Here is a 24,901-nt window from a genome sequence, read left to right on the forward strand (position 1 = left end):
GGTGAGCAGAACAGATTACTCAAGCAGGACAGAGGATTTATTTTCCAAATGGCGCAACTCCGATTTTCCGAGCAAGCTCCTTATTTGGAGTCCTGACAAAGCAGATGAGGTAGAAGGACCCCGATGACTGAGAGGGGATTCTGCAGCAGCACCCAGGTGCCGGCGCCTGTGCGGAAACCTCGGGCCCCAGGGACACCCTCGAGAACCTCTGCCCTCCAGGCAGTACTTGTCGAGACTCCGAGGAATGGATCCATAACAATGACAGGACCATGGGTCAACGTCCAGCACACTGTGTGGCCCGGGACTGGCCCTGCTGCCCCTCTCCAGACTTCCCGTACCTCCTTACCTTTGAGCCTCCTTCTCTGAGACCCAAAGGACCTGTCCCCAAGCAGCTTCCCTAGGTGTCCCTGGTGGCTCAGCCACACGACTCCCAGGTGTGCAGCTACCTCGTCCGTCCCCAGCCTGAAGAGCCAATATGTGGGACCTGGAACTTTCCTTAGAAATATCTTTGACTGTTTTTGCTACATCTCTTTGAGGTCCTTCAGATTGGAGTCTTTTTGGGGGCTGTTCTTTGGAATTCTCCAGAACAGCCTCTTTCAGGGCCTTGTGATAATTCACAACATAGGAAAGAGGCAGTGAGCCAACCACCTCGAGTCACGGCCAGCTTCGACGCGGTCATTGTCGCTCTCTCAGGTGCCTGCACATTGTTGAATTTGGACAAGGTGCGGCCACTTTATAATATTTGTTTTTTGTACCTCCCACTTTATTTCAAAGAAGATTTGAGATGGCTTATAATTTTTTTCATTGCTATGCTAATTACAACAGAATACACCAGGGAAGGTAATAAATCAAAAAATAATGGTCTGAAAGGAAAGATCCTCAGGCGTAAAAGTGGTCCAAATACAACATACGCTATAACTATTATAAAGAGTTGAATTCATAATTAAAAAGCTCCCCAAAAAGAAAACTCCAGGCCTGGAATAGTTTCACTGGAGAACTTTACCAAACATTCAAAGTCAAAGTAACACCAATTGTACATATTTCTTCCAGAAAGTACAAGTGGACGGAATACCTTCCAACTTATTTTAGGAGGCAGGATTACCTGGAGACCAAAACCAGACAGACAGAGAGGAAAAAAAAGGGGAAAAGAGGGGCTGGCCCCGTGGCTGAGTGGTTAAGTTCGTGTGCTCTGCTGCAGGCGGCCCGGTGTTTCGTTGGTTCGAATCCTGGGCACGGACATGGCACTGCTCGTCAAACCATGCTCAGGCAGCGTCCCACATACCACAACTAGAAGGACTCACAACGAAGAACATACAACTATGTACCAGGGGGCTTTGGGGAGAAAAAGGAAAAAAATAAAATCTTTAAAAAAAAAAAGGGAAAAGAAAGAAAATCCCAAACTAATATCTCTAATGAACTTAGATGTAAAAACGTTCAATAAAACATTAGCAAATCCAACCCAAAAATGTATAAAAAGAATAATAAACCTTGAGCAAGTGGGACTTATGTCAGTTATATAAGGTTGTCCCAATATTTGATTGAAAATCAGTTGACGTACTCCACCACATCAAAAGGCTAAAGAAGAAAAATGATCATATCAATTGACACAGGAAGAACATTTGACAAAATTCAATGCCCATTCATCACAAAATTTCTCACTACACTAGGAACAGAGCAGAACTTTCTCCACCCTGTAAGGAAGAGCTACAAAAACCTACAGCCAACGTAGGCTCACCTGTGCTCTCTTCAAAGCTCTTCCGGTGCTCCTGTGGCATGGACAACACCCAGGAGGCTGGCTGTGCTCACCTGCACCCACAAGCCCTGTGGCATCTTGTGGGTGCAGGATCAGTTACAACAGCACCACCTCTGCCTCTGGATAGACTGGTGCAGGGGAAACATTATGATGATGGATCTGATCATTTCTTACAGCTTGAGAAGAGTAATCCCAAAAGGTTCTGAATGTGTATTTTTCTTAGTTGATTGTGAAAAAGAGGAGGCTGAAGCTCCATATATATTGTATACAGTTTCCTTTGCCAGGGCTCCTTTACTGAAACCTACCTGTGGGATTCTGCCTTCTTTGGTCTGTATTCAGGGAGCTTCTAAGAAGGAAATCTGTATGGGGAGTGCAGAGGGGCAGGTGCTCATCTCGGTGCAGAAACCCACCTGGAGGGTGGAGGAATGGCCATGTGCAGGGACATTGATGAGAGAGAGTCCTCTAAGTCTCATGCTGTCTTTACAGTTACCCTAGAGTCAATGGTGAACAGTAATGACGGTCTGATGGTACAGATCTCCGTACTCAACCTGATGGAGTTAGCAGGATCTGAAAACAAAGATACCCATGTGGCAGGGATGAAGGCAAAGGAAGAAGGTAACAGAAACCAGTCATTGAGCTGCCGAGGCCAAGTGATCGTCGCCCTTATCCATGCGGGTAACAGAAAACAAAGACATGTGCTTCAGGGACTCCTTTTTCCAACTTACCTCTTTTTTCCAGACTCTCTTGGAGGAAATGCCCAAACTTCCTTAGTCGCAAATGCCATCCTGAATCAGGTGTAGTGGGGGAACTCTCTCCATGCTTAACTTTGCTCCAAGCTGATTAAAAACACGGTGGTGGTGAATGAAGACACCCAAGGACACAGGAGCCAGCTGCAAGCCTGTGTGAAGAGGCTCAAAGAGCACGAGGCCAGACCAGGGCAGGATGCCCAGCAAGCCTGCTGAGGGGACAGGGAGATGAGGCTGGGGAACTCTTCTCGAGAGGCAGTGCTATTTTCTCAGAAATCTGAACAGGAAAAGAAGTCTCTGGTAGAAAAAATTACCCAGGCAGAAGACCTTATCCTCAAAAAGGAAAATGTAATCCATCCAATGCAATGATTGTTAAATTTCAAGAGGAGCAAGTAATGCACTTGGAGAAGCTACAGGAGGAATCCCCAGGAAGTCTGCCTGAGGGGTGGGGTGGGGTGCTCTCAGAATTAAGGGGTGCGATTAAACTCTGCAAGAACAAAAGATGAGCGTGCCAGAGTTGCAAAGTATGCTATAGGAAGTCATTTTCTCAGGGAGGAGAATAGAAGTCTCAGATCCTTGGAGTCTGAGTAGAGAGCCCAAGAAACAGGTGCCTAGATCCCTGAAAAACTAGAAAGTGCTTTTCCTGAAATATCTAGTACAGAGAAAACCCCCAAATGTCAGCCAGTATTCGCCCTAAAGTTACAAAAGAGCTGGGTTCACTGGCAAACACTGAGAAGTGGAAAGCACAAATCCTGCAAATTCAGACTGAGCTGAATGATTCAAAGCAAGCATTTGAAAATTTCAAAGGACAAACTAGGAAAAAACAGCTAGAACTGGAGTGAGAGTTGAAGGCTTTGCAAAAAGCAAACCTTACTCTTGAAAACCTTTGGATGCAACCAAAACCTGCAAGTGGCAAGCAGTTTCTTAGCTGAATAAAATTCATGCAGAGTCACGAGTAGAGGCTCATTAACTTTGTCCTGACCATGACCCAGCCCTGAGATGGGATGGCTCTCAGCGCACTCAGAACTCCAGTGCATCGGGTCATGTGCCTTAAGTGGGTCAGGTCCTCTTGGGCTGAGTAAACGGGACGTTGAGGGGCTCAAAATGGTGCAGCAACACCTGTGTGCTTTTCAGGTAAAGAGGGATGAAGAGGAGCCTGAGCAGCAAGGTCAGGGCAGACTGACCATGGGCGTGGTTCCCCACAGGTGCAGGCGTTTTCCTCGTCAGGGAGAACTGACGGACCGAACCACAGCAGGAGCGTCACTCATGGTTCAGCGCCCCTGCAATGCAGCTCTGAGTCGAGAATTCACAGACTCGTAATGCTTTGTGCAAAGCGAGGGACATGACCTGCACATGGCTGTTTGCTCTGCAAACATGAAGCTATCTTTGCTGAAACCAGAGTGTAGTCTGACTCATCCAAAGAGAGTCAGGAGAAAGAACTCAACCCACTTTCTGAAAGACACTTGCATGCACGGCTCCAATTAGATAATGTCAGATTAGAAAATAAAAGCCACTTGAAGGTAAAGTCCCCTACAAGATTCCTGCGACAACTTGTAAGAAATGAAGCGTGAAACAGACCAACTATTCAAAAATTGACACAACTGCAGAGGAGAATGAAACTCTGAAATCCACTCTGAATAATTTGATGGAGCTTTTTGAGGCAGAAAAACAATGCAATAACAAATTTATTGCATGAAGAAGAAAAAAGAAACCATTCGAAAGAATCTTACAAGTTCTTGAGGCTGTACAGCAAGAGAAAAGGAGAAATGGCCAAGTGTGAGTAGCAGACATTACAAGAGAGCACTTTGTTATTGAAGAAGCCACCAGTCCTCTGGAGAAGTCTTGAGATGCTGGCTGGAGCTGACCTCCTGGAGCCAGATGCAGAAAGTGAGAACACAGAAACTGTGGGCAACCTGAAACAAGAGCTGGAGGGCAGACGCCTCGAATATGCAATGCAGCTCTGGCTGTCAAAGAAGTGAGTTAGCCTGGATGAAGAGACGGAAGTGCAGATTCTGGATGTGAAAGGAACTTCCAGCCAAGACAACTCTCTGAGCATGAAGAGCCCTGTGAAGACCTGGCTCATGCCCTGGAGCACCTCAACGTGCTCCTGGAGGCCTGGGAAGAGCACTCGGGCTGTGCTAGCCTGCCTAGGAAGAGGGCAGGGAGGGGCCCTGCAGGACTCCAGGAGCTCCAGCACCAGCTGCACTAAGAGGGGGAGGACAGAGGGGAGCAAGAGAAGGAAGGTCACTTTGTGGGTGCTGCTGCTGAGTGTCCTTGGGTCCTAAACATCACCTTCTTTCAAACACATTTGGCAAAACTAGAAGGAAATGCAGGATCAAGGAGACATAAGATAGAAGATGGAGGAGCCTCTATGGTTTCTTGGCAACTCCTTGTAGCAAAGCTCAAGGAAGAGAGAAGTCCCAAATCCTAAAACCCTCAGAATGCGGGAGCAGCTGTGTAAAACGGAGTGCCTACACCCAGAGGCCAAGCTGCTGAGGGAGAACAGGGGGTCCTGCCACGTCAGCTGGGCACTATCAACCTACCAAAACCAAGAAATTACCAGAGAAGCCTTCTAAAAGTAACCTGGTTGAAGAAATACCGACAGGCTGCCGAGTGCGGGCGGAGGGTCTGCTGAGGAGAGTGGAAGGGTCAGAGGCTGTAGAAGCTGCTTCTGCGGGTCAGGGTGTAGCAGAGCTGAAGGGAAGGGGCAGACCCGCTGAGGAGACAGAAAGGTTGTGTGCTGAAAATGTGTCCTTCAGAGGACAGCAAAGGAAAGCACCACAAGGACCCAGTCAACTTCCTAGACATCACCCCATTTAGAGACTTTTTTCTGTTATAAGAGTAAGACCTATTCTCGCCCACGTGGGAGAGCTGAATTTGAGGCTTTAATAAATTAACCGTGTTTGTGGGGTCTGCTGGCTCTTTGGTTCTAAAGCATCCACACCCGTCCGTGTCCTGCAGTGGACTGGGATTCACAGGCTATTATGCACAGTTCAGGATTTCCAATCAACTGTACACACGGGAAACACCTCTGCAAAATAAAATTGGCTTTGGAGGCCGGACCCAGTGGCACAGCGGCTCTCTGCCTGTTCTGCTTCAGCGGCCCAGGGTTTGCCAGTTCAGATCCCAGGTGCAGACCTACACACCACTTATCAAGCCGTGCTGTGGAGGCATCCCACATGTAGAGGAAGATGGCACAGAGGTTAGCTCTGGGCCAGTCTTCTTCATCAAAAAGAGAAGGATTGGTGATGGATGTTGGCTCAGGGTTAACCTTCCTCAAAGAAAAAAATAATTGGCGTTGGGCTAGAGCAGATTTTCTCCTTCAGTACCACTGTAATTTCCCAGTTCCTACAGTAGAACACTTGCCAATTTATGGTGGGACAGAAACTTGTAGTGAGGTTCGTGACGGGTTTCACAGCAGGTATGAAAACAGTTTTTTTAAGTAATTTTTTATACACGTTTCCTACTTTGAGTATTTTCATGAGCATTTACTGTGCTATATATGGTCATTTTTCAAAATGTAATAAAATCTCTTAAAACCACTAAACAGTTTTATAAAGCAATTTACATTAAAGAAAATAAAGTCTCATCCCATGAAAATGTCTTCAGTTTATGACTGCAAAATAATATTCCTTATGATTAGTAATTCAAGAAAGATTTCCATCAAAACAATACAAACTTAAGCCATATCCACTGAGCACAAGATTCCAGTCTGAGAAATTCTGGGTTGTTATCACAGTGTCAGGTGCAAGGCTCTGCCTGCCCAGACACTGAAGCCAGGACTTTGGCAGTGCTGGAACTCCTCAGCCAGCGCACCTGCGCAGGGTCTCGCTGAACCCGCGTGCCAGCCTGAGACGCGTGTGCTCCATCAGGTGAGGCTCTGCCCCGCCCCGCCCCGCCCCGGAGGGCCCATCCTGGCTCCACCGCCCGTGGGGCTCCTCTCCGGGAAGCACAGGAGGACAGGTCATTCTCTGGTCTTCCTCTGCGTGGGGATGCAGGCGCGGGATCCAGAAGAGAAAGGCGTTATGGTCAGGGGATTTTTCCAACATGGACATGTGTATTTCTTTCATGCGCCCTGGGTGTGTTCCGGCTCAGGAGCCACCTCTTGTGCCTGGGAGGGCTGTGGTCTTCATGGCTGGCAGAAAAAAGACTGGTGTTCAGCTTCTGACACCTTAACTGGGATTTCCACGACTTTGAATGATAGTCAAAATCTAGACTTTTTTTTTTTTAAAGAGAAAAGGGTTTCCTAAGTTTGAAATCTTTCTTTCCATCTCTTCAGACAGACATGAGGGCTCAGAGCCTAAGTTCTAGAACCAGCTGCAGTAGGGGATGAGATGAGGTTCCCAACCCACAGGAAAGGAAAGGAGAGAGATGGAGACACGCCTGATCCCAGAGAGGGAGGGGGACAGAGAGGGAAAGAGGGAGCAGAAAACACACAGAGACAAACAGAGAGAGGGGGAGTTAGAGAGAGAGACACATACAGAGACAGGCACAAGGAGGGGGCAGCAGAAGGTACCCCCAGGACCTCCAGTGTCAGACCCCATGGGCCTTCCTGTTGCATCCAGACGCTACCCTGGGAAGGAAGAAGGGATGGAGAGAAGCTTGTGAGAGAGGGGAGAAAAAGATCTGATCAGGGGTTTGAACTGAATTTACACTTTAACCCAGTAGTTCTAAAGTGTTAGCATTATGGAAGCAAATTCTAAGGCCCCAGCCTAGAAGCTTCTGGGGCCTGACTCTGCCATCCATGTTTTAAAAAGCCCTCAAGGGGACTTTGCTGCTCTCTAAATCCAAGAACCACTGGTTTAACAAAAAGGCATTTACCCAAAAGAGATCAGTTTAAATTCGAAGAAACTGTTAACTGGAATAGACCGTTTTAAGCCCATCCTGTTACCCTCCATGAAAATGGGCCCTCGCGGCGAGTGGGGAAGAGGTATAGTGAACCAGAATTGCAGAGTGTAGGTGGTGCGCCTGCTCTCTGGCATCTCCTCTTGGAGCTGTGGGGGACATTTGAGCCTCCAGAGTGAGAAGGCGCCAAGTGAGGCGGCCGATCTCCGACTGGGAACCACAGCTGGAAGGGCTCCCTGCCGCTGCTGTGGGTGGACAGCTTGAGCATGGGGAGAGTTTCAGCCACACAGGCCACACCCCACAGACGTGAGAGCCAGCAGCCGGCTGGAGACTGCAGGGGCCTGGACACGGAGTAGAGAGGGTGGTGCGGCCCAGCCATGCGGGCTCTGGGTGGACAGAAGGCTGGGCTCTCTCACCCTCTCCATTTCCTGTCCTCCTACAGGACCCTGAGAGGTCGCTTAGATTTGCAGAAATTACACACTGGAGGATAGCAAGTACTTCTCTGGGTATGTACTTAAGATTTCCCCAGTTGTGGTCATACTTCAGTAAGGACCTGAGAAAAATGTCCTCGTTTCTCTGTTGATCTCTGACATTCTGCATGCCCCAGTCAACTGCAGTAAGCACAGCTCAGCGGCAGCAGCCTCCGCAGTAAGGACACTCGTCACAGGCTCTGCTGTCCCCTTTCCCATCAGCATCCCCTCCATCCTCTAAGGCTGACCCACCCACAACAGCCCAAGCCCAAACCAACAAACCTAAGATGTTAGCTGACAAGCGTAGCAACTCCTGAAACTTCTGTGCTTTTAATAGGTGACTGTTGAAAGCACCACATCCTTAAACCCAAAGAGAATTTAAAACTATGCAACGAAGATGCTGGCGTTGACATTTTAACGCAAAGCCCACAAACTAACAACAAACAAACAGCCTTCAAACCTGACTTTTCAGGAAGCAAGTGACCGTGAAGTGGAGCACCAAGAACGCCTGATCACTTCGTTGCCAGCGTGCCTTGAATCGTCAGGGGCGTGGTGTCAGAGGCCTGCCTCTCCACAGCGCCCATCTCTTGGAACCAACCTCAACCCAGGTTCTCCGGGAGAGGTAGATATAGTGGCCCATGCTGTGCTCCCTGATTCCCATCCTACTCCGTAACCCCCGCCCCCAGGGGATTATGTCAGTGTCCACCCAGATCCTCTGGGCTCCTGAATCACTCCTGTGCCTCTCTCCTTGGTGCCAATGCACTTTCAGCAGCCTGCACCTGTGACTTCTTTTTACAGCCCTTGAGCTACCAGGACCCCTACTGAGCTACTGGAGCTTCTCTCCCCCAGGGTGGCAGCAGTGACCAGGTGCAGAGGTGTGAAAGCCTCAGGGGGGACTCACTCTGAGGCATCACCTGCCCTCCGGAGGCCCCTGTAGGGTCACCTGTGGGTTGATCCCAGTGTGGGCCTTGCCTGAAATCCTCGCAGGCTGGCCTTCCTCGACTTCTCAGCCCCTGTCCTCTTCCCTGACTCCCTTACGGGGCACTCCTTGCCCACAAACCCTCCTCCCTGGATCTGCTCCTGGGAGCTGACTAAGCATCCCTCTGCCAACCATCCAACAAGACTGGTTAACCCAAGTTAGCCCAATAAAGGTAATCTCCTTGGCTTGTGCAGTCAGGACGTGGAGAGACTGAATTAGCTAGGTGAGCTGGATGGTCTTGTGACAGCCTGGATGGGTGAATGGAGAAAGCTGGTCTGGAGAGGGGAGGAAAGAAGAGGAAGGGACAAGGAGGGGAGGGAACAGGGGGGCATAAGGGAACAGACTACATGGTGCCTGCCGGGAGAGAAGCTTTCCTGGCATCAGTGTTCCCCATGCACTTTGCTCTCTGCTACCTTCCATGCAGTCTGCCTCTTGTGACAAGGCCCCTTAATCTGAGCTGCCTGACTGGGTCTGTTCCTTGCACCCAAGCACAGCCCACCTGAAACAATTCCGCACGAGGATTGAATCCATTTGGGGACAGGTGGGGTCTAGATGCTCTTGACCTTCTGCCCCACCTTTGTGTTCACCTGCAGTGTGCAGGACGGTTCCCACCCATGCTGACATCTGCCCGCCTCCAGTGCCTGCCTCCCTCTGAGCTCCCTGAGGACGTTCTCTAGCACCTGTGCACAGGGGCAGCCTTGGGAGGGGGACTGAGTGCCCCCAGGAGCTGCCCATTGACAATTGGAAAGGGAGCCAGTGAAAAATATCCCACCCTTCTTGTCCTTGGTGGAGCAACTCTGAGCCACACGCCCCTCAGAGGGTCTCAGTGGTGTGGCACCCAGATGCCCACACTGATAACCTGCCTCCCTCTTTCACGTCCCAGCTTCCCCCCTTGCTCCCAGTGCTTTTTGGGGTCACCTCCCAACTAAACTATCAGCAACTCATCTGCCTCCCAACTGAACTACCGACAACTCATCTGCCTCCCAACCGTACTACCTACAACTCATCTGCCTCCCAACTGTACTACCTACAACTCATCTGCCTCCAACTTAACTACCGACAACTCATCTGCCTCCAACTGAACTACCTACAACTCATTGCCTCCCAACTCAGCTACGTGCACTCAAGGCCTTGACTCAGAGTCTCCTTAGGGCGACCCAACTAAGATGATGGGGACCTCACTTTTCAAAGCAGCGGGGGGAGTTCTTGGAAGGCGCAGGGTGACTCATTGACCCTGTGGCTTCCAGGGAACTTGGTGAGCTGGTTGGTCACAGATGGTTTTGTTTGCCGTCTGGTCTGTGTTAGCTCTTGGCGAGTCCTTACTCTTACTCTTAATGGTTTCAAAGGAAATAAATAAATACAATCTAGCTCATTTATGGTTTGGAGGCACCAGGAAAAGTTTCTAAAACATGTTTCAGGACCAGATTTCCAGGAAGCCTCAAACTGATGAAAGACTAGTTTTCCCACGTGTAATTTCTAATATTTTTTGTATTTTTAAAATTTAATTTTCAAGTATTTTTACTATTTGTGGAGTACTTGCTAGTGTCAGGCACTGTAAGGCTTTACACATGTTAATCCATTTAATCCTCACAAAAAGCCTATGGTTAAGTATTATCATTACCATTAGAGAGATGAGCAAACTGAAGCACAGAGAGGTCAAGCAACTTGCCCAAGTTTGCACAGCTAGAAAGTGTGTAGCCAGGATTGGAAACTAGGGAATTAGGCCCCGAGCCCATCCTCTGAGCTACCTTTCCCCCTGCCTGTCCACGTAGGGCACTGGTTGGCCATCTGGAGCACATGTTCCCATAGCAACTGAGGCAGGTTTTCCCTTCCTTGAGTATCACCAGCGGTCCTCACTGTCCAGAGAACCAAGCCCATCTCATCCAGGCACAGAGAAGCTTGATGGGGAGGCATGACTGCCTTGTCCATCTTGCTATCTGGCTACTCACCCTCCCCCGCCCTCCCCTCCAACGATGGGGCTGTGCACACCTGCGGATGCCCTGGCTGCTGCCCCCAGGCCTTGGTTCACAGAGTTCTCTCCCACCTGAAATGCCCCTCTTCCCCACGTACCCCCCCGGTTCTCTACACTTCAGGTCACAAACTGGCAGTCTGCTGGGTGCTCTTTATGGCCCGCACAATGTTTTATATTTACTTAAAACTTACTTACCAACATTTACAAATAAGGAGATTTCACATATATACGTGTGGCTATAGCTTTTCTGGGAACAAAAAGACGATCAAAGGTTATGGCAGTGCAACCCTCCAGCCTCAGCTTGAAGGGGCACCGGAGCTACAGATTGCTGTTGCCTCCACCCCTCTCGTCTCACGTGGGTCAGGCCGTGCATTTCCCTGCTGGGCTGTCAGCACAGTCTCGAGTCCCCTCATCTAAGCCCAGTGAGAGTGCCACATCTCCAACAAGATTCTCCCGCTGCCATCGAGGCCGTCTCTTCCACTCCCGACGTCTCACACTTCCTCTGGACTCTGTTCCACCTGCTGCTGCCGCCTGCCTGTACAGAGAAATGCACACCCATTTGCCCACTTGCCCCAATGTCCCCTCCACTGGGAGACCCTCGAGGGTGGCATCCAGGCCTCATCCACCTTCCAATACTTTTTCAGCACTATACCCAAAAAGTAGGACTCAAGAAGGAGCTGTGGCATTTTTTCTCCAATAACATTAGGTGCTTAAATGAATCTTAAATGCCTTCTTGACCACAGTGTGGCTGAAACCCTTAAAATGTGTAATTAAAAAAATATGCGAACACCATCATAGTATTTTCTCTTTTTTTACTTAAAAAGAAGGAAAGAAGTAAAAGCTACTTGTCGTGCAGTGGTTATCCAGAATGCTTCCAGTCTATGAGAGAAAGGCTTTGGCAGAGTCCAAGGTGACACATATAAGAGGAGATCCTTAACAAATTCCTAGTCTTTTTCCAAGGAATTGAGAAGGTGAAGACCCCAGGTTTACCTGATTTTCAGTATCAATACTTACGGCTTTACTTCTCTGTCATCTCAGTGCACCTGTCAAGGACGCTGTTCGCGGCCTTTTCAGCCTTGATGAGTGTCTTCTGGAGATGCTTTGACATGGAACAAGACAGGGAGAGAGAAAGAGCCAATGGCTGCGCGCAGCTGAGCCCCGCCCTTCACGACACCCGGAGTGCTCAGGTCCCCTGGTCCTGGCGTGTGCACCCTTCCCGCACCCTCTGTCTGCTTCCCCGCCCAGGCCCCAGTGAGGCTAGAGTTAGATATGATTGTACCCTGCTTCCCCATGAGACTAAAACTCCCAGGGCTGTCGGTCTTCAACGGAAAGTTGTGCATCACGCAGACCACTAGCCCCTGCTGCCCTGACCGCCCCAGGTGCCTCAGTACTCCACCTCCCACTCCACCCCCTATGACTCGTGGTCTGCCCTCTGGCCTCGGTTTCCCTGAACATTTCTTCCTCAGTTCTGGCTCTAACCCGGGCTCAAGAACCGCTGCTCTAAGTCGTGGCTCTCAAAGCTTAGCTGCATCAGAATCCCCTGGGAGGCTGTGGAGATGCAGTTTCCAGGGCCCATCTCGAAAGCCTCTGACTCAGTGGGACTGGGTGGGCCTAGGAGTCTGTATTTCTAGCAGGTCCCCACGGGGGCTGATGCTGCTGGTCTGGGGGCCATGCCTTTGTGAACAACTGCTGGGAACTAAAACCTGGCTGTTCCCTGGGGCTCTCCTTACCTTTCCTGCAGCTTTTCCCATTCCCATCATACACCACGACCACAGGGAGCTGGGTGTCTTCCTGGTTCCCAATTGCTGCTTTCAGAACAGACCATTTCTCCTCCTTCTGCAAAACCCCAGCTCATTTGAAGTACGTGCTGTGAGATTATGCCTGCCACCTGCCCTCATTTATGGAGTATTTTAATACTTGCTCCCCTTTTTGTCTTTACCAATGTATGTTTTCACCCTTGAATGCGTTCAACAGTCCAAGGAGATGAGCCATCCATTGCACTGGCTTCTCAATTCCTTAACTTCCTCATGACCAGTTCTCATTCTCCACTCCATTTTGGCGATTCCCTTCCATGATCATACCATAACTATGACGTCTCCAGAATCTCCGCTGAGCGTCCCACTCTCAGACTGCCGTGCCCTCTTTTTCCAGCTCACTCACTTTGCTGCACCTGCTTCAAACAATGGGCCTCAATGTACTAACTCACCATTTTCTTGCTATTCATCATCCCACCTGCCCTCAGGTCCCCTCTCCCTCAGCCATGACTCTGGGCCCACCCTCCTCTCCCTTCATTCCTCTCACCTGGCAAGTCTCAACCCAATTGAGTTAAACCTGATTCTTCTGCTAATCCACAGCCACATCTGAGGACGGATGGCTGGGATAGAGCCCACCTCAGTGCTGAATGGTCATGTTTCTTTTAATTAAACCTTTTTATTTTGAGGTGATTGTGGGTTCACATGAAGTTGTAAGAAATAATACAGAGCAATCTCAGGTACACTTTATCCAGTTTCTCTCAAAGGTAACACCTTATACAATGTAGTAAAATGTCACAGCCAGGATATTGACATTGATACAGTCAAGATACAGAACATCTCCACCAACACAGAGATCCCTCTTGTTGCCTTTTTATAACCACACCCATTTTACTCTGTTCCCCCGACTCCCTTAATGCCTGGGAACCACTACTCTGTTCTCTATTTCTTTCATTTTCCAGTTCAAGAATATTATATAAATTGAACCATATAGCATGTGGCCTTTTAAGATTGTGTTTTTTCACTCAATATCATTCTCTCTAAATTCATCCAACTTTTTGTGCGTATCAGTAGTTTATTCCTTTACATTGCTAAGAAGGATTCCATGAGATGGCTCTGTGACAGTTTGTTTAACCCTTCTCCTGTTGAAAGACGTCTGGGTAGTTTCAGTTTGGGCTATTATGAATAAAGCTGCCATAAACATTCATGTGTGGGTTTTTGTGTGCACATGTCTTCATTTCTCTGGGATAAATACCAAGTGTAATTGTTAGGTACTATGATAGTTGCATGTTTAGATTTTTAAGAAACTGCTAAACAGTTTCCTGGAGAGATCCTACCATTTTACATTGTTACCAGCAATGTACAAATAACCCAATTTCTCTGCATTCTCACCAGAATTTGGTGTTGTCACTATTTTTTATTTTAGCCATTCTGATAGATGTGTGGTAATCTTTCATTACAGTGCCAATTTGCATTTCTTTAATTGCTAGTGATGCTGGACAGCTTTTCATGTCCTAATTTGCCATTTGTTTATCCTGTTTGGTGAAATGTCTGTTCATGTCTTCTGCCCATTTTCTGATTGGATTGTTTGGGGCTTTTTTTTACTGTTGAATTTAAGAGCTCTTTGTGTGTTTTAGATACCAGTCCTTTGTTGGATATGTGGTTTTCAAATATTTTCTCCCAGTCTGTAGATTGTCATTTCATCCTCTTAACAAGGTCTTCCATAGAGCAAAAGCTTCAAATTTTTTTTGTCTTTTATCTTGCTCTCATTCTTTTTTCTTTTTTTTTTTAAAGATTGGCACCAGAGCTAACATCTGTTGCCAATCTTTTTTATTTTTCTTCTTCTTCTTCTCCCCAAAGCCCTCCAGTACATAGTTGTATATTCTGGTTGTAAGTGCTTCTGGTCGTGCTATGTGGGACACAGCCTTAGGATGGTCTGATGAGCAGTGCTGAGTCCACACCCAGGATCCGAACTGTCGAAACTGGGTGCTGCCAAAGTGGAACGCTCGAACTCAACTACTCAGCCACGTGGCCGGCCCCCAAAAGCTTTTAATTTTAACGAAGCCCAACTTATCAAATTTTTGTGTTGTGGAACATTCTTAGTCTCAATCCTACAAACTCTTTGTGTGGTCTTCAATCCTGAAGAATTTTCCTATGTTTTTCCCTAAAAGTTGTGTAGTTTTACGTTTTACATTTAAGTTCATGATCCATTATTACACAGTTTTTGTGGAAGGTGTGCATCTTAGGTGGAAGTTCACTTTTCCCTGTGGATGTCCAGTGGCTCCAGGACAGTCTGTTGAAAGGGCTCTCTTTCCACCGTTGAATTGTTTTGTTCTTTTGTAAAAAATAAATTGGGCATATTTGTGTGGGTCTGTTTTTGGGGTGTCTATTCCGTACCATTGATCTATGTGTCTGTTCCTCTGCCTGTAACATAACTCTGGTCATGTTGTCAAGTTGCATAAATCCCAGTTGGCCTTTACTCATGTGCTATCTCCCTCTTTGTTCTCAGTCTGTCAAGGATGACAATGTAACATCTCTTGCTGTTGTTAAATGTCCACCATCCCGTCCACCCACTTCACCCTCAGTCTGTTATTTCCCTGAGGATGTAGACAATAGACGGGAATTACTTCACCTTCCACCCCGTCTTCCAACCACCCGTGTCTGGCTCACATGTCCTCTCTTTTCTTCTATTGCACTCGTGAAAATCCCCACTCCCATCTGAGGCCCAGTTGTTTCCAGGATCTCATGTTCTTCTCGTGGATTCAGGAGTTTGTTCTTGCAATTCTCCTCTTTCCCTCCTGAATCACCAAATTTTCCCCATCATTCCCATCAACATAGAGTAAGTCATAATTTTTCTCCATAAGGACAACCACAAAAATTTCTGTAGGGAAAATTGTGAAAGACTGTGAAATAGACCAAAAGTTTGCTGAGTCTGTCCTATGGAAAACAAGACTTTGTCTAAACACACCTTTCCTGGTCATCTGCTTCTCAGGAGCTCAGTACCTTTCATGGTCTCTGGGCTGTTTTTAACTGTAAGTTGTAGATAACTGATAGTAGTGCAAATAGCACTGATCCAGAGATACACAAATTCTTTCTGGTGGAAAGATAATTTTCATTCTCCCTCTGTGGAAAAAGCCAGTTATGCCTCTACTTGTAAATTCATTTCAGATTCCTGATTCAGCTTGCTACTGCACAAAATTGGGGTTCTCTTGCCCAAGGTGTATAAAAAGCCAATTAATTACAGCATCAGCCTTTGGGAAAAGAGATCAGATTTATTTTGCAAGACTGATCTGCAGAGAGACGGGGGGGTGTGCCCTCAGACCTGTCTCCCTGATTCGAGATTTGGGGAAAAATTTAAGAAGTTAGGGAGAACAGGCTGGCATGCAGAAGTGCTGGCAGGACAGGTTCTGATTGGTGGGCTTCTAAGCGTTTGTGACAGCGTTCTAAACATTCACGATGAGGTTCTAAACTTTTATGATGAAGTGCGGAAGGAATTTTAACACCAGACCTTCCTGAATGAGGGGCCCCTTGCTTCTAATGAGTCCCTTTTTTTTCTTCTTAAAGATTGGCACCTGAGCTAACATCTGTTGCCAATCTTCTTTTTCTTTTCTTCTCCTTCTTCTCCCCAAAGTCCGCGAGTACATAGTTGTATATTCTAGTTGTAGGTCCTTCTGGTCGTGCTATGTGGGACGCTGCCTCAGCATGGCCTGATGAGTGGTGCCCTGTCCACGCCCAGGATCCAAACTGGTGAAACCCCTGGGCCGCTGAAGCGGAGTGCACAAACTTAACTACTCGGCAACGGGGACACCCCTAGAGTCTGACTTTTAAGTTCCAGTTATGTCCTGGTCATTGGTTCTGTGGGGATGAGAATCTTTGGTTCTGTGGGCATTTCAGGTCAAGATTTCTTCTTCTGTATGTGCTCTGGCTACATGACTTTGCAAATTTTCTGACAGGCAGTTCTTAATCATTCTGTTGATAAGAGATGGGGTGAGTTAACTGGTCCTGGAGGGGCTGTGATTACAAGCTCTCTAAGTGTGATGTTGAAGTTTGAATTCCTTTTGGAACCAGCGGTAACATCTTACTGGTTCCCTCATTTATTAATGAGTTAAATAAAATCTTTGACACATATTCATTTTATATTTATTTGAGTCATGACTTTAAATTTTTAAAAGTCTTATCCTTTAGCATATTCTTAATACTGTCCTCCCATTGCTACAGTTCCATTTACCCACCTCCCTTTTACTAAAAGCTTTCTTGAAAGAGTTATCTGTACGTTCTGTCTCCATGTCCACGTGGGTTGATGTTAAGGGGGGAATCAAGTGTGATTTCTTACACGCCTGAACTGTGGACTGAGATTTGAACTAGTCTCATGTACATGTATCTGTTCTGTGATGATGTCATGACTTGTTACAATCAATAACAATCTAGAATCCTCTATATCAGGCCACTTTGGACTCCTTCAGATGGTGGGAAAGAATATAGGAGATAGTGGATGGTTGTGAAGGGTCCTCTAAGCCACTCATGTTCTTGGCAGAGTAAGAATTCTTGTTGTCTTCCAAGTAGCATAGAATGCCATCATAAGAATTTAAATTTATCCACCCACATCACTCTGGAGCAAGGTTTCTCAACCTGGATACTATTGACGTTTTGGGCTGGATAATTCTTTGAGGAAGGGAGCTGTCCTGTGCATTATAGGATATTTAGCAGCAACTCCAGCCTCAACCCACTAGATGCCAATGGCACCACTCCCCCATCCAGTTGTAAAATCCAAAAACGTCTCCAGATTTTGCCAAATGTGGGTGGGGGGAAATCATCCAGTTGAGAACTGCTGTTCTAGAGTTCTAGATATGACTATCTACATCTGACAAATATGCTGTGGTAGATTAGCCTCATTTCATTTCTGCAGAGAACCAAAGGGGTCCACAAGGAGTGGTTATCTCCCCTGGGACCTTCTGTCAGGGGGTGTCCACCCAGCATTCCTGTACCAATGCAGGGCAGCGGGGACAAGACAGTGAGCAGCCTCAGCTGTCTGGGTGGTCTGGTGCCAGCAACCCTGGGGCACCTGCAGTTAGAAAGACCTTCCCTTTGTCTAACTCATCTCTTTGACTAACAATTTAAATTGTCTCTCCAAATTCTCTCAGGGTGGTGAACCATTTGAATTCAAAACCAGGAGGTAAACCCTGTAGGCTCAGTTCAACTTCTGACTGGCTGATCTGATGGAGCAAAGAATTACCATCTGGAAAGTGGTTAGAATGAGAGGAACTGATGAAAAGAAGTTTGGGGCCCTGTTCTCTCTAACATAGGGTTAGGACTGCCTTCCATCTCTTCTTCCTTTGCTTCGGCATATTACACGAGCTGTGATTTCACCCACCAACCCTTGTCTTCATGGCATCCATTACCCTCCCCACCATCCTCTCAAGACTTTTTAAAGTCTCAACTTTTCCAAGTCTGACTTTCCAGACTGCTATCTTAATTAGCTAATCTGTGTGCTCATCTTCATGAAAGAAGAGTTCTAGATTACTGTGCTGTCCAACACAGTAGCCACTAGCCACATGTGACTATTTAAATTTAAATATTTATAATTAAATAACATTTGAAAATCAGTTTCTCAGTTGTACTCATCAAGAGCTTGGCAGCTGCACAAAGCTGGTAATTACTTTTTTGGACAGTATCAATATGGAGCATTCCCTTTATCACGGCAAGTTCTCTTAGACAAACCCTGAGAGCTAAGTATTTCAAACACTTTGTCTCCTTAGACTTTGATATATTTGTCTGTTTTATTAAGCAGAGTGTTTTCATGCATCTGTTACTTTTTAACTTCTTTTCCTCCCACCAATACATCACTCAATATTGGATTATTCTTGGATTTTTGACTTGTCTTTTTGAGTTTTATAGCATAATTGCTAAATTTAATCCACTGAATAGAGCAGAAAGGTAATGGGATGAACCCACATTTGTTTTTCAGCTGAGGTGGTGTGGGGGTCCCCTTACCCACACAACAAAAGAGGACATGACACGGAGGTGCCAGCTTCTCCTGGATTTCTAACCCTCTGATGGAGCATCCCTGTGTGGTCCAGTGTGGAGCTCTGTGACATGCTGTTTTAAAGCTTTTGTGCGTGTGTGGCTGGGGAAATGATCTCTTAAGCACTCCTACCGCTGCTAGGTGCCTCCTTGACTGCACAAATTAAACAAAGAATGCTATTTCCTAGATTCAAGACAGTGCCAACAGGTTAATTCAGCACTCAGGGTTCTGATGTGAAAGCAAGTACACCCAGGACGCCAGACTATCATCCAGAGGTCACATCTATGCCTCCCCATGCTCTCTTATGTGAAAGGAAAACTTAATTATTCTGTTAAAGTAACCAAGATGGAGTAGCTCATGTTAAGCACCACGTCAGCAAACCAAAACTTAACTAAGTGTCTATGCCGGGCTCTCCAAGCAAAGGAAAGGCCAGGTCAACCAATCAGCACTTGCCTGCTCAGCACAAGTCACCTGACCCAGCTCCAAGATGTCCCTTTGCTCCAGGTGAGGGAAGTAACGCTGCTTTCACAGTCAGCAAATGCCCAGTACAACTTCCTCATTCCTGCTCACTGTGGTCTATAACAATCTCTCAAACTGCACAGCTCTTTGGAGCTCCTTTCTATCTGCTAGATTGGATGCTGCCCGATTCATGAATTACTGAATAAAAGCTGACTAGATCAGTAAGTTGTCTGCGGAAAATTTTTTTTAACAGTCTAGATCCCTGCTGAAGTCTCTCTTATTGATAGAACCTTAATTTCCTACCTGTAAAGGCAGTAATGATACTCACTCAAAGACCGTGGTGAAAATCCATTAACTGAGGACGTGTGTAGTCCTCCTAGGACAGTGGCGGGCTTGGAATCAATGCTCAGAGAAGCTTCTCTTCTTTAGTCAAGGGCTCCCTCTGACTCTAGGGGTCACGCTATGTGCGGTGGTGGCTTTTTCATGGGATGATGTTTTTTGCCTGGGTTATGAGCTCCTTAAGAAAGGGGTGCATCTCATGTGCTTCGATGGGCTGCATGTATCTAGGACATTGGCTTTAGGCAAACATTTACTGATAAGCAGATGACAGCATAGTTAATTTCCGGCATCAAATGTGTCTTTATTGAGTAGGAAGGCTGGTGAGTGGTCTCAGCACCACTGGGAGACAATTTATTTAAGTAATAGTTAATTTATATTTATTGTACAGCCACACGTTCATTGTGGGGGAGAGAGAAATACAGCTTCATCCCTGTTGGTGGGCAGAACAAACTTTTAGCCTGAGAAAACTCTTGAATCCTGCTTTCTTTGGAATGAACTGTGGTTCCATTTCATAGAATCCTTCTGTGGGACGAAGACCTTGGGGAAACACAGAAAGCAGTGGTGTCTGGAGTCTGTTCCTGGGCGCGGTTTGGATGAGCGTTGTCTGTTGGATTGGTAGTCATTGTGCCACGGTCCCCTCTGCTCTCAGTTGCAGTTGATAAAAGAGCTGTTCTAGTTACGTTTTGCTTTCCTTATAGCAGAGAGTGCAGGGGAGAGTGTTGAACCAGGGCTCAGGACAACTGTGTTCCAACCCAAGTCTACCATTTAGATGTCAGACCCTGGCCGGTCATTTGGTCGCTTGAGCTATCATTTCTTCGTTCAGTAAATGGAAACACCAACTCTCTCCATTCCTATCTAGGAAATGTGAACCCCCTATCTAGGGAGTGAAAAGGACTAGAACCTCTCTGGAGGGCAAAATGTGAGATGTGCTAATATCCTTTTCCAATTCCGGACACTTCTCCTCAAGAAAGCATCAGACAAGACAGAGAGGTGCCTGTGCAGGATGCCCATCACAGCAGGGAACAACAGACACACTTGCCAGTGAAGAGGCCAGTGTTTCAACAAATTATTTTACAGACGTGTTGTGGGTTACTATGACACCCATAATGAGGAAGAAAGATGTTGAACTGAAAAATCAGTGTAAAACAGTGTAAAGGTCACGTTTAATGCATACCTTGTATGTAAACTCTTGTCTTCAGACACATACACGTGACTGGAGATATGTCAAGATGGATATCTGTCTATCAAATTGTAATGATGGTTATCTCTGGACCAAAGGCTTTCAGGTGACTTTTACTTTCTTCTTTATGAGTTTGTTATTTATTTATATTATCCAATAAAAGGAATTAAGCTTCTTTCATTTAAAAAATTTTTAAAATATCTGGTAGTTTATAGCAAGAAGTAGACTCAAGGAAGCTTCCTCACAAAGATTGTTTGGCCGTAAGAGCGTATTGATGAGGGAAATGGACTTAACAGATCTCATTTGAGGATCTTTGAAAACACGCAGCTGCTATGGACCGAATGTTTGTATCCCCCTAATTCGTATGTTGAAGCCCTAACCCCAAATACCATGTGAAGGTGTTTGGAGGGGAGGCCTTGGGGAGGTAATTAGGTTTTGATGAGGCTGCGAGGATGGAGCCCCTGTGATGAGATTAGAGTCCTTACAAGAAGAAGAGACCAGAGCTCGCTCTCTCCATATGTGAGGACACAGTAAGAACGTGGCCATCTGTAAAGTAGGAGGAGAGCTCACCAAGAACTCAACCATGCTGGCACCCTGATCTTGGACTTGCCGACTTCAGAACTGTGAGAAGTAGAAATTTGCTATTTAAGCCACCCAGTCTGTGGTGTTTTATTATGGCATGCCAAACGGACGAGGACAGTGGCCTGGCTCCCTTTCCCACAGCCGAGCTCCTGGGTGATTGAGGTGCCATTGGTTTGGAGGTCTGGGCTGAACCAGATGCTGCGGCAAGTCTGTGGGTTCTTCACCCTGGATCTGTGCAGTCACAGATTGCTTTTCCTCTTAGCAGGAGAAAAGGGTTCAGAAACATTCTAAAGGGGAAAGACGTGTACCTGTCTCCAGCTTGGCCCTGACTCATCAGTTTTACTGCTCCAGCCTCCAGTCATCCTTGCTGAGAGAGCCTGCATAATCATGTAACAAAGCAACTGGATGTCTTGCTCAAGATCAGAAAACATCACCAGGGTCCAGCCAGGCTGCACAGCTCCAGTTTTATGACAAAGCTTAAGTGTTTTCCCCACTGAAGGAAAGAACAAAACACCAGCAATGCTCTTTTTTTTTTTTTTTTTTTTTGGAGGAAGATTAGCCCTGAGCTAACTGCTACCAATCCTCCTCTTTTTGCTGAGGAAGACTAGCCCTGAGCTAACATCTGCGCCCATCTTCCTCTACTTTATATATGGGATGCCTGCCACAGCATGGCTTGACAAGCGGTGCCATGTCTGCAGCTGGGATCCGAACCAGCAAACCCCGGGCCGCTGAGAAGCAGAACATGCCCGCTTCACCACTGTGCCACCCAGCCAGCCCCAAAAATGCTCATTTTATTTTCAAATTCAGTGCATTATAAAGATGCAGGCTAGAATTGGAAAAATGTCTTCTTTGAAAAATACTATTTCCTTTAGTCATACGTGTGCATATGAGTGCAAGATTCTCAAAGAATCTTTCTCAGTCACTTTTTTCATATAATCTGAATGTCAACAAGCTATTAGATTTCTATCTCTTGCTTAAACCAAGAAAACAACCTTCTCTTCTCAGGGATCCCATGTGGGCATTCACTCTCCAGGGCCAACCGAAAGAAACACAAGTGAGCGTGTTCCCTCTGCCTTCTATCTTGGGTGGGAGGCAGGTCTGACATCGTTCAAAATGAAAACTGTGAAGACGTGCGCTATGACATGGGGCTTCCTTGACGTGCTGCATCTCTTTCTATAAACTTTACGTAGACAAGTTTCCATATAAATCTAGTCTCTACCACTTCTCCCTGGTGAACGCTATTGCTGTGGGGACTCCGCCAAGGGCAAGGTTCTTGACTGGGGGATCCGTGAGAGCAAACCTACGCCTCTTCTTTCACTTACCTTAGAAACCTAGCAAGCGCTTCCACTATGAATGGCGACAGCAAACCATGGCAGGATTAGCAAAACCTGTGCTTTTTGTCACCCACAAAGACCACAGGTTCACGTCACTTTACGGTTGTCACAGATATTGGGACTCATCCTCTACGCTCATCAATACTGTGAAACCATGGTCAGCATGAGATCCATAGCTAGATCTTTGTTAAGAAGAAGATTATTATATCACGAACGTTTTTTATATTTTGATAAATGCATTGTAATATAATTGGCTTCCTTTGTAACCCTGTGTGTTTTGCACATTGAAAAGAATCATTCTGGAGCTCCTAGATGAAAGTCTTTCTCTCCTCTAAACAGGGTAGTATGGAAGAGATTGGGGATGGGTAGCTGCAGCCATTTTGCTACTATGAGGCAAGAGTCTTACTTACAGCATGGAGAACAGAGCCCAGAGCCCAAGAAAACCAGTCTTCTTGTGACAAGATAAGAACTGCTAGCTCAAGGCCCATCAAGAGCTACACACACTGGTCTCCCAGTTAGTGGCATCAGTGTAGGCCCTCTATTGTTCAAGTCATTAAAAAAAAAATTGGATTATAAAATGACACAGACACAATGCATAGCTTAGTGAGTACTGTAAGGCAAATACATCTGTAATCACCTGGACCAGGAAATGGAACTTTGCCAGTCACCCCAGAAGCCCCTAGAATCTGAAAGCGCTCTCTCCCTCAAATGTAACCACTAGACCAAATTTTATAGTAATCACTTCCTTGTGGTTCTTCACAGTTTTATCACAAATTGTGCACCCCTGGATGCTATAGTTTAATATTGTTCATGGTTTTAAATTTGCTGTGTTGTTTTGGTCTCTTTTAGTGTATTAATTACCCCTCCATCCTTTCTTTTACTTATAATTTATCATCAACCATGCAAAACCTAGGCCAGCCCCACCTGCCCCTCTGTCCTGGGTATTTCCTGCAAGTTGGCAGCTGGATCCAGAGGTGATTGGACTCACGCTCAGCCCCTCCAGCAGAACACTAGGTGTTGTGGTGATGTTCCAGCAGGAGGCCCACGATGTCTAGTTGCCTCTTTTTGTGATGTTAGTGACTAGTGTGAGAGAGGTGCCGGGGTACACTGTCTATAAGGAATATGTAATGTTCTGTAATATTCTATTCTTTATTGTCACCACACACAACAGTCCTAACCATTGGCAGTGACACTCCTTCCAGCTGGGGCAGGCCTCTCCACCAGCACCCGTCTTGGTAAGTTCTTGCTTCTTGGCAACTCTGGGGCTCCTCTCTCAGACGCCTCACTGCTTCCTTGTTCTGTTCCCTCCATGCACATGCTGGTGGCATCCAAGACTCGTACCTGTTGGTTATTTGTCTTCATCCGCTCGTATTTGGGGGCTTATAGGGGTCTGCTCTGTCTGTTTTAATGTGGGGATGTGGACAGACTCAAAGACTATGCCACCATTGTTGCCATTTTTCCAGAATCCCTGTTTGTTCAAGACAGTTTAGTGGGTTCCCTGATGTGTGGAACTGAAAGATGCCTTAAGTGAAGCAAAAGCGCTTGGTCTAATCCCCACAGCATGCGGATGGACAAACGAGGTCCGAGGACATTGCCGCCTGCACAGGGTCTTGTGGGCTGCTGCTCACTACACTGGGATATCTGAATGCTGGATCACTGTTTGGCCCCGCTGTGGTCTCCTGATGTCAAGAAGCAATAAACTAGGAGCTCTCAGGCAAGTGAGCTGCCACACTCCCAGGCAGCAACCCGCATCTCCAGGCTCAGATAAGCCATCCCCCTTCCTGTACATTTCACAATCTGATGACATCTTCCTGGAGCTCTTGACACATCTTTTTATTGTTTCCACATGGTCTGAAATATGCTTCTCCTTTTGTGTTTGTGCATCTTTTAGAACAATTCCTTTTAAACAATGTATTGGGCATCAAAAATGAAGAATGATTAGAGGTTGCCACACAGGTGAGAATCCTGGTTTGAGATAGTTCTATATGCAGAAAAAGAATGTGGTAAATAGTTTGATTAAACAAAATCAGTGTACGAAATACATAATGCCTTAAAGGTAGAGGAAAGAAGGAGCATTCCCTTTCCAGAAGCATTTTCATCCTGGGTTCTCTGGTGGAAAACTTTTCCTACTGGGTTCCCAGGAGCATATAGAACCCAGCGAGATGCCAGAGGCTTCCTTGAGTATAAGAGAAGGGGGAAACTGGAACCTATGGGGCTTCAGCCTTCAGTTTATTTTATGTGAAGACAAGCAGTATGAAATGTCATTTGTGAAGTTCCTCCACCAAAAGACAGAACAAGGAAAAAGAAAACCACTACTAATGAACTTAATATAAACAAAGAGAATTATAAATTCTCAGAAAAACATTTATTAAGTAATAGATCTCCCCTTCTGATTACTTTATTTTAGAGATTTAAATATATTTTAATATATAATATTATACATTTCATAATATCTATTGGCATTGAGTC

General features: G+C 46.4%; 1 pseudogene; it reads left to right on the plus strand.

The window, feature by feature from the left end:
• The first annotated feature begins 1,341 nt into the window (after positions 1-1,341).
• LOC100147502 (kinesin-like protein KIF15 pseudogene) lies at positions 1,342-3,469 on the plus strand (annotated as a pseudogene).
• Positions 3,470-24,901: the final 21,432 nt, after the last annotated feature.

The sequence above is a fragment of the Equus caballus genome, chromosome 22, assembly GCF_041296265.1.
Source record: "Equus caballus isolate H_3958 breed thoroughbred chromosome 22, TB-T2T, whole genome shotgun sequence".
NCBI lineage: Eukaryota > Metazoa > Chordata > Mammalia > Perissodactyla > Equidae > Equus > Equus caballus.